Genomic DNA, 9,829 nt, shown 5'->3' with positions numbered 1-9,829 from the left:
AAATTGCAATTGAGGTTTTGTTGCAACTTTTTTTTGCACCTGAGGTCTTGTTGCAGAAAATTTCCACAACAGAGGTTTTGTTGCAAAACATTGATCCGTTGTATATCATTGCAACGCCTCATATGTTTCAGAAACACAGCCTTTGTTTCGGAAGCGCGTTCAACAAAGGACGACATGCGGGCCCTCACTTGGACGTGTGTCATGCAGGGGAGGTGGCAGATGCGGCCGCCGCGATCCGCTGGATGATGGTAAGTTTTTTCCAGTTAATAATACGAGGAATAAAATGACCAACACATTAAAAATTCTAAGTATGCAAATGATCCAAAAAAATCCTATTAAATATTTCCCAATTAAACAAATATACTTTATTTTGATATGTGAGATTATCTGAATCAATAATAATTTATTTATCCACGGAATTGAAATGTAGACTCAAACTAGTAAATAACAAATAGCGTCATATCATAGACAATTTGACCATTAGTTTAACACTTTATATGAGATGGCGACGTTCTCCGTTTTGGTGTTTCTATACCCTATCGTTCATAGAAAATAAAATGTTGCCTGTTATCATGCTTGTTATGTATATGGACCTCGTTTCCTTATTTCTTCTAGAAACATCCAAATGGACTTTTATTTAACTAAGGATTAAGTCATCCAAATAGACTACACCTATAACACTTCTCTAAAGCAACTAAATATGTTTGAATGTTCCAGTAAGTTAATCAACGAGCTAGTCTAGTAGAGGCTTACTAGGGATATGGTATTTGTTTATGTATTCACACATGTATTTAAGTTTCCGGTCAATACAATTCAAGCATGAATAATAAACCTTTATCATGATTAAGAAAATATAATAATAACCATTTTATTATTGCCTCTAGGGCATATTTACACCAGGGGGTCCCAAATTGTGGATCTTGGAATCAATGGGTAACATGGAACATAGAGACGGTGTTTTACCCAGGTTCGGGCCCTCTCAAAGAGGTAAAACCCTACGTCCTGCTTGATTGTATTGATGTGATGGTATGGCAATTACATAGTTGATCTACCTCGAGATTAGATGAGCTAAACCCTTGATGGCTGTGATGGTTATGGTTCTGCCTCTACGGCCTAAACCCTCTGGTTTATATAGACACCAGGGGTACCTAGGGTTAAATATGGTCGGTTGCCATCAGGGGGTAAACATGCTGGCTACGCTAAAATTTCTTGGAGGAGACGCCAAGTCTTTGGAGGTTTCATGCTGGAGCACGAGGTCGCTTGTAGTCTGGCCTTTCTTTGATGAATTAGAGCGGCCCATTAAAACGGACCATGAGAGACAGGTCGGCTGTGTGAGGACCTCGGTAATCCGGACACCCTCACCCATGTCAAGATAATTGCAACTGCGAATCCGACACCAAATCCCAATCCAGCAAAAAGAAATAGTACAATGTCTATTGATACCTTCTTGGGATGATATAGAACCGTATCTGGTGTCATGTTGTTACATGCTTTGGACACTTGGAACCCACATAGGCCAATGTTTCCTAAAAATGAGAGATCAGAGAATGTCAAGAAGTGGGAAGACTCAGGTATTCTTCCCCGCAGCTGGTTGTAGGATAGATTCAAAACTGAAAGAAAGTCCAATGATGCCAACTCCAATGGGATCTCTCCGGAAAGTTCATTTGAAGACAGGTCTAGTGACTCAAGTTGATGTAGCATGCCAAGCTGAGATGGTATCGGTCCAATGAGGGCATTATGTGACATATTTAGCCCACCGAGTAGAACAAGGTCCCCAATTGACTCAGGAATAGGGCCATAGAATGCATTATTAGAAACATCAATGATGACAATGGTCCTCAATATTTTAGAAAAACTAATATCAGATCCTTTGTATGTGATGGCAGTGGTGAACTGGTATGTTTGGCCAAGTAGATCATATTGATTTTCCATGACCAATGTCTCATTGACATCTTTAGTCATCATGGATCCCATTGACATAAACCATTCATTTTGCAATAATCCAGAGAAATTGTTTGAAGCCAAGTCAATAATTCGAAGTTTTCCAAACTCACAACTATTTTGATCTTCTGAAATAGATGGCCCCACATCTCCGATGAACCAGTTGGACTTTAGAACAAGGACTTGAAGTTTAGGAAGCATACTCATCCAACATGGAAATGTATCATTAATAAGATTCTTCCCGACATCAAAAACCTCCAAGTCTTTGCAAGCAGCTAGAGATCTAGGTAATTGTCCTTCAATCTGATTATCACTAAAGTCTAATGCCTCAAATGCACAATCTTGCTTTAGGCTATTTGGTAATCTTCCATGAAGTTGATTTCCTTTCAAATTTAATACATTGAGGCGACTCATATCATCCATTAAACAAGAAGGGATGGAGCCAATCAAATCATTATTGGAGAGATCAAGGAGCATAAGGCTTGTTGCTTCACAGATTGATTGTGGAATTTCTCCAGACAACTTGTTTCCAGGAGCCATGAGTAGGGAAATACTACTTAAGTGAGAACCAAAATTGAATGGCATGGATGAGAAATGGTTGTTTGAGCAATCAAATAGTTGGTTCTGCGGTCCTGGTATAGGTATAGGCCCTTCAAATAGGTTATAACTGATATCGATAACAAACATATTAGCAGAAATGACAGGGCCATATCCAATACCACTACTAAATTGGTTGTATGATATGTTCATCAAGATGAGAGACTTGATCCAATTATCCCATGCCCACTGAGGTAGAGGGCCATGGATGTGATTGTTTGAAAGGTTAAGAACTTCAACGCGATGCATGTGCTTCAAGGTATTAGGGAGCTTGGATATGTAACAAGATGCTAGACATAGAGTATCAAAGTTTTGGATGGATGCCCATGAAGAATTGTATTCTCCATCTACTACGGAAAGCTTGTTGTTTGAAAGATTCAAGCTGAATAGGTTGGGCATTTTGAAGAACGAGCTGAGTTGGATGGTACCACGGAAACTGTTGGAATGTAAATTTATGGTGCCTAATTGAGTAAGATTACATAGATGTGGAGGAACTTGACCAGAAAAATTGCATGCATACAATTTTAACGTAATTAGGTTCTCGAGGTTACCTATGAAGGAAGGTACTTGACCAGATAACCCACAGTTGGAGAACTGTAAAGTTTCCAAATAAGTCAAATTCGCAACCCAAGATGGTATTTCTCCTACTATACCAGCTCCAGAAACCTGTAGTGATGTTAATGATCTGAGCTCACCAATTGAAGTGGGAAGCTGCTCTTGGTTAAAGTCAGTTGCTGCAATACCTAATTTCTTCAAGGATGTGAGATTACTTATTGACCTCGGAATGGGACCAGAGAAGTTAGTGTTGCTAAAAAGCAGTTCCTTCATCATAATATTACGTGATGAGAAATTGGGAAGCAGACCAGATACCTTGGAATTATAACTAACATCAACAGCCGTTAAGTTTGTGTTCTGGAAGATCCTCATCGGGAACCGTCCTTGGAGGCGATTATAGGCAAGCTTAAGAACACTGAGGGAAGGTAAGTCAGCAAAGGACTCTGGAATTTGGCCATACACTTTGTTATAGTTTAGGTTGATCTTGGTCAGTGAGCGAATGGTGGACAAGGATTCACAAATCGGAGCATCGATGTGGGTATTTGGTAGATTGAGAACCTGAAGCTGTGGAGTGGAATTAGCAAAGGCACTGCACCATGTTGCCCCGTTGCCGGACAAGTCGACGTTGCGTAGATAAAGCTCCTTGAGGTTGCTAAGGTTGAATGATCCAATATCTGGCTCTATGATGGGCCACCTTCCTTCGCCGAGTGGCAGGAAATAGTCGTTGTCGCCTTCAACAAGATAAATCCAATTGGTGAAATCTAGGGATACCAGCTTCCTGAGCCGCCGTATCCCGTGTGGTATCTTGCCTACCAAGTTGGTGCAGGACAGGTTGAGGTAGGTGAGCTCGGTGAGCCTCTCGAACCCGACGGCCGGGAGCTCGGACTCGTCGAAGCTGTTGGAGGAGAGGTCCAGGTAGCTCAGGGAGGTGAGCTCAAAAAGTGCCGGGTGGAGGCCAGCGCTCTGCAGCCCGCATTCGGCGAGGTCGAGGGTGGTGACGCGGCCATCGGCGGCAGCACAGGTGACGCCCTCCCAGTGGCAGCAGTCCGTGCCAGGGTTTTGGATTTCGGACCGAAAAACCGAAAAGTGGCCGAAATCCTCCCATTTCGGTTGGGCTCGGTAAATGTTCAATCCGGTCAAAAAAATTCGGCCTCGTTTGAATTTCCAGCCCGGCCCATGGTCCAGTACAGCCCATAGATAGAACCTTGTGCTATAAAAGCTCAAACCAAACCCTACCGTAGCCCTAATTTCATTTTCTCCACTCTCCACTCCTCTGTGCGGCGGCTGCAGACAACGAAGCCGAGTGAGGCGAGGGCGCGGCGCCGTCTCTGCCCATCTCCCTCCTCCCCGTCGCCTCGAGAGATCACCACTCCCTGTCCCTCCCCATAGTCCGTTCTCCCCTTCTTCCATCCGCGACCATGGATGAGGAAGGCTTTCTCGACAGCAGCCGTCCGGCCGGCGACCCAGTTGGCGGTGGCAGCCATAGAAGATCGAGGTCAGGGGGCGACTGGGTCGACAATGAGGGAGCCATGGGGCGTGGCCACGTCCGGCCGAATATGGGGCTGGACTTGGGCAGCGGCTTTGGAGCTGCCGATGCACAAGCTGGGCAAGGTGAGACTTTCAGCCTTACTGTGCGTGCATGTTTATTTAGCATTTGCGTTAGCATATAGTTTGTAGATAGATTACGTAATACATGTGGTTGCTAGCTTTTGTAGCAGTTTTACTTTCCGGCCGGCCGTCCTAATTTGAATCAGTAGATCTTCTTGCGTAGTTTATGCTAGCTTATGCTACGTAGATGTTTAATTCTAACTTATGTAAGCTATAGCTTGTAAAAGTTCTTCTTGATGAAAACTAACACCGGTATTTTATAGGCTCCTCTCGTAAGAGGGTAGGCATCGATGCTAGAAGGAGTGATACTGTCAACTTAGACGATGAAGATGATGGTCTGATCAGGAATGGTTCAGCAACAAGAGAGGCACCTTTTAAAGGTTGATACCGTGTTACTCTTGCTTTTTGTATTTCTCTTTGTTCCCTATGTTTTACCCCTGTAATTTGTGAAGCACCTAAATGATTTTAATTCTACATGTTCTGTAATTTCTTACTAGCACTACTTGTACTTATTCTAGTTTTGTTTAGTTTTTTAATGCTAATTTTACCTACGCATATTTTGTGGAAATCTAATTCCATTTGCTTGCTTAGTTCTGTTTTTGCCAATGCATTTTTTACTTGTGCTTAATTCTGTTCTGTCTATTTTTGTTTAGTTGTTTAATTCTGTTTTTGCCTATGCAATGTATGCATTGTTTTTGCCTATTACAAGAGTGGTTTATTCGTTTCATTGTTAACATGGTGCTTGCATTTTGAAATGCAGGACTTAAGACCAACGACATACATCATGTGTGGAACCATGGCCCCAAGCACGGAGGAGGATTTCATTGTCGGTATTGCAACATGAAGAATTCTGGAGGAGGTGCAACCCGCTTCAAAGAGCATCTTGGCAAGATAGTAGGTGAAGTGAAGGAGGGGAAGTTCCTAATTTGCAGAAGTGGGCATTGAGAATTGTTTCACAGTGTGTCTCTTCAAGTGGCTGTGAGAGGAATTGGACTGCTTTTGCCTTGGTCCACACGAAGCAAAGAAATCGCCTTCTATACTGCAAGCTTCAGAAAAGTGTTTCTGTACGCTACAACCTGAAGGTATGTTTGCCATGGTCTATGCATAAAGTCTCAACTTAGCTATGCTACAAGTATTTACTTTGCTAAATCTTGGGTTCTGTTTTTATACATTGTAGTTACGTGCTGAAGAAGATGAAGATATTGTGAAGCTGAGTTATAGGGAGAAGGAAATTGATCCATGTGCAGTGATGATGGATACAGTTATGCATGACGAATCAAACCCAATGATGGAGTGGCTGAACGAGGATGAAGAGCATATAGTCCTTGATGGATCTGATGCTGCTACTGCTGTGTTGGAGGAAATACGTCGCCTTAACTCAAGGAGGAAAGCCTCTCATCTTGGAAGGAAGGAAATTAGCAGGAAAGGAAAGAGGGTACGTGAAGATGAGGAGGATGAGTTCATTAGCAGTGAGGATGATGATGAAGCGAATGGATCCATGGACATTGATGATGGTGATGATGGCCAAGAAGAGGATGATGAATCTGATGGAGAAGGTTTGCCAAGACAAGCTGAAAAAGATGCACGAAGCCAAGTGAATGATATTGAGGTAACAAGGGATGAAAATATGGTGAATCGTAGATCTGGACGGCAAGCCAAGAAGGTCAAGGACGTCAACTCCCTTTACTATTAGGTAACAAGTTACTTTTTCTTATATGAGCTAGCTTCTGGTTGTATATTTTTCTTCATACTGCACTCATGTTTTTGCGTTAGTAATAAATAACATGGTAGAAGCTTACTGCCTGGACATACTTTGCAATGCTAGCATCCATGCCGTTTATATAATTTGTAATGCTAGACATTTTTGTTTCATGTACACATAACTGATGTTTTGTATTGCAATATTTATGAAGCCTCTGACCATATTTGCATTTTTGTTTCATGCAAGACTGAAGACTGGAAGAAAATTGAAGTCTACCTGATGTGTTTTGGAGGCGCTGGTTTGAACTTCGATTACTTCTTCTCTATGACTTGTGGATTGTGAATCTGGACTATTGTGTGTGTATTTTGGACTCGTAGTAGGGATTGGTGTGTGGGTATTTTGGACTGTAATTTGAAGTTCTAATATGCACTGTTATGTGTGTACCTTGGGCTAATATGGACTGTTAACTAGCCTATTGAGTAGATCTGGACTACTGGATGTTATATCATGCTCTGAACCGTTGTTTACCATTGAGATGGAGTTCTAATCTGGTATAACATGTAAATTGCTGCTTTGTGATTCTATATTTTGCTTGTACATGTTTTCTTGTGGCTATTTCAAATTTCTGGGCAAATTTCGGTCAATTTCGTTCAAATTTCGGTCATTTTTCGTCCCAAAATTCAAATTTTGGTTTGTGCTTTTCGTCCGAAGTTTCCCGAAATTTTTCTGAAAACCCGATTTTCGGCCATTTCGCCCTGGGGCGAAAAATTCTGCAAACCGAAATCCAAAACCCTGGTCCGTGCCAGCCCGCCACGACGCGAGGGTGCATGTGGAGTCGGTGGTGGCGGAGAAGGAACGCCGCAGTCGGAGCAGTGCCGAGGACTGGTCCGGCCGGCACGTAGTTTGGTTGCTGGTGGTGGCGATGGAGTAGGAGAGCTGGATCCCGAGGCACAAGTGAAGGAGCAGGCACAGCAGGAGCTGCTGCTGCTGGTGGCTGCTACGGGAGATCATCATATTGACAACTTGAGACTACTCATTCCTCTTGTTGCCCACTCCTTTTATATATATCATAAGTCAAGCCAAGACTCATTTTGATATGATCGAGAGAAAAAAATCACTTCTTCCCTCGCAGGTACGTATATGATAAGGAGGCGTCGGAGCCATCGGAAGCTCTATCAAACATTGCCGTAATCGACACGCACCTGTACACTTGTCTGGTGATGTTTCCATTTTCTTAAAGAAAACCTGAAATCTAAAAAGTGGTCGCGCACTTTTTGGTCGAACCGAGCGGCCGGCTCTCACAGCGCATGCATGTGGTAATTTATTTGTCTGCTAGTGCATGTAGGCGTGGCATTAAATACGTTCACACTGCTCCTTTAGTTTAAGAAAGACAGATCCATCTGCATTTATTTCGGGTTTTTAAAAATTCAAAAAGCTATATCTTTCAAACCGCATGTCGGAATTCAAATCTGTTTTCACCATTGAAATCCTCGCGACGAGATCTTTGAAACTAGATCCCGCATGGGTATATTTTGATGAATTTTTTTCGATGCCAACTTTGGAGCTATATAGTGCAACTCTATTACTACATTGTGCAACTTTATTACTACATCGTGCAACTTTTTTCCAAAACTAATGTTTGGAGCTGCGCCTTCGTATGAGGTTACAACCTAGCAACCACGACAACTTTGATGTGCGACTAGTCTATTGCCTCGACGAAAGTCGATGTGCAACCTCCTCTTGTAATGTAGTCTAGTCGCACACACATTGATGTTTAGTTGGCTTGTAATGTAGTCTAGTTGCACATACATTGATATTTAGTTGGCTTGTAATGTAGTCTAGTTGCACACACATTGATGTTTAGTTGGTAGAAAGACTAATTGCCCACGCATATGCTTAGTTGGCTTGTAATTTAGTCTAGTTGCACACACACTGATGTTTAGTTGGCAGGACACTAGTTGCACACACATATGCTTAGTTGGCGTGGCAATCTAGTCTAGTTGCACACACATTGATGTTTAGTTGGCAAGACTTTTTTGGCACACACACATATGCTCAGTTGGCGCGGCAATCTAGTCTAGTTGCACACACATTGATGTTTAGTTGGCAGAAAGACTAGTTCGTCGAAACATCCCCATGCGGGATATAGTTTTGAAGAGCACGTTGCGAGGATTCCAGCGGTGAAAACGGATCTTAATTCCGACGCGCGGTTTGGAAGATATAGCTTTTTGAAAATTTGAAAATCCAAACAAATGCATATGTGATCTGTTTTTTTCAACTGATTGTGACCGATGTGAATGTATTAAATGCTAAAAAATACATGCGTTAGCGGACAAAAATTACACACATGTATGTCTATGCAGAACAGACGCTAGCGGATAAAAGAATTTCTATTTTAGGCCGGCCGCTCGCGCATGCCAACGAGCAGCCGGCCGCTACGTAGACTCGTCCTAAAGAAAATACGTGGACAGCTACGCGTTCACAAATCTAACTGCCTTTGCACGCAAGTAACTAGTACTAACTAGAGACAATTTCAGTGCACATAGTCGTGACCAAGTCCTGATGCGTCCGGCCGGTCTCGATCAGTCGCGGTTGGGTGTTGGACTATAGTGCGAAATAATAAACTCTCTTGTTTTTCGTCAAAGGCATGCGTCTACACGCAGGATGGGGATGGGTCGACCCAGCCCTGGCCCCATTGGCCTCAAGGCCATTTGAGAGGCCACGGGCCGACCCATTCCGAGAAAATCGTTCGGCCTCGCTGACCCACCCATTGGGGGATCAGGGCCGACCTAAATTTTTACAGATTCAATGGAAACACAGCAACTTCGTTGACAGACGAAAAATAGCTGGACAAAATAACACGAAAATGCTAGAGGTACAAAAGAATACAGAATTTTTCAGGCTCTTTTCATCTAGTAACCAATTACAAACTTGCCTCTCCTCCTGATTTTCAGGAGGGTGATCTGTGTTCCTCATCTATTGACCAATCAAGTTAATCCTTTTTGTAAAACCTTGTAACTCATTTGTACGTGTAGCGTTATTCCAAAATAACATATGTAGAGAATTACTAGCAGCAAAATTCTCCGGGATAGTAACATTCAAAGAAAAAAATAACAAGCTAGACAAGGACCAACGAAAAACCAAAAATAACAAACTGATAAAACCGGTATCACTAGTAGAAAGAGGGTCATCTGTCCCGGTTGGTAAGGGCCTTTTGTCCCGGTTTTTGAACCGGGACTAAAGGGTCGTTACTAATGCCCTAGCCCTTTAGTCCCGGTTCTTACACAAACCGGGACAGATGGGCCTCCACGTGGCCGGTGCGTCGAGCCCAGGCAGGAGGGCCTTTGGTCCCGGTTGGTGGCACCAACCGGGACCAATAGGCATCCACGCGTCAGCATTTCAGGGGTTGGGATTTTTGTTTTTTTC

The 9,829-nt window shown here is 42.9% G+C and overlaps 1 pseudogene; it reads right to left on the bottom strand.

Moving 5' to 3' along the window:
* Window positions 1–958: 958 nt before the first annotated feature.
* LOC119294370 overlaps window positions 959–9,829 on the bottom strand; it is a 13,196-nt pseudogene continuing 4,325 nt past the window's right edge.

The sequence above is a fragment of the Triticum dicoccoides genome, chromosome 1A (assembly GCF_002162155.2).
Source record: "Triticum dicoccoides isolate Atlit2015 ecotype Zavitan chromosome 1A, WEW_v2.0, whole genome shotgun sequence".
Classification (NCBI taxonomy): Eukaryota; Viridiplantae; Streptophyta; class Magnoliopsida; order Poales; family Poaceae; genus Triticum; species Triticum dicoccoides.
The sequence above is the reverse complement of the archived record's forward strand: the minus strand, read 5'-3'. Positions and strand labels throughout refer to the sequence as shown.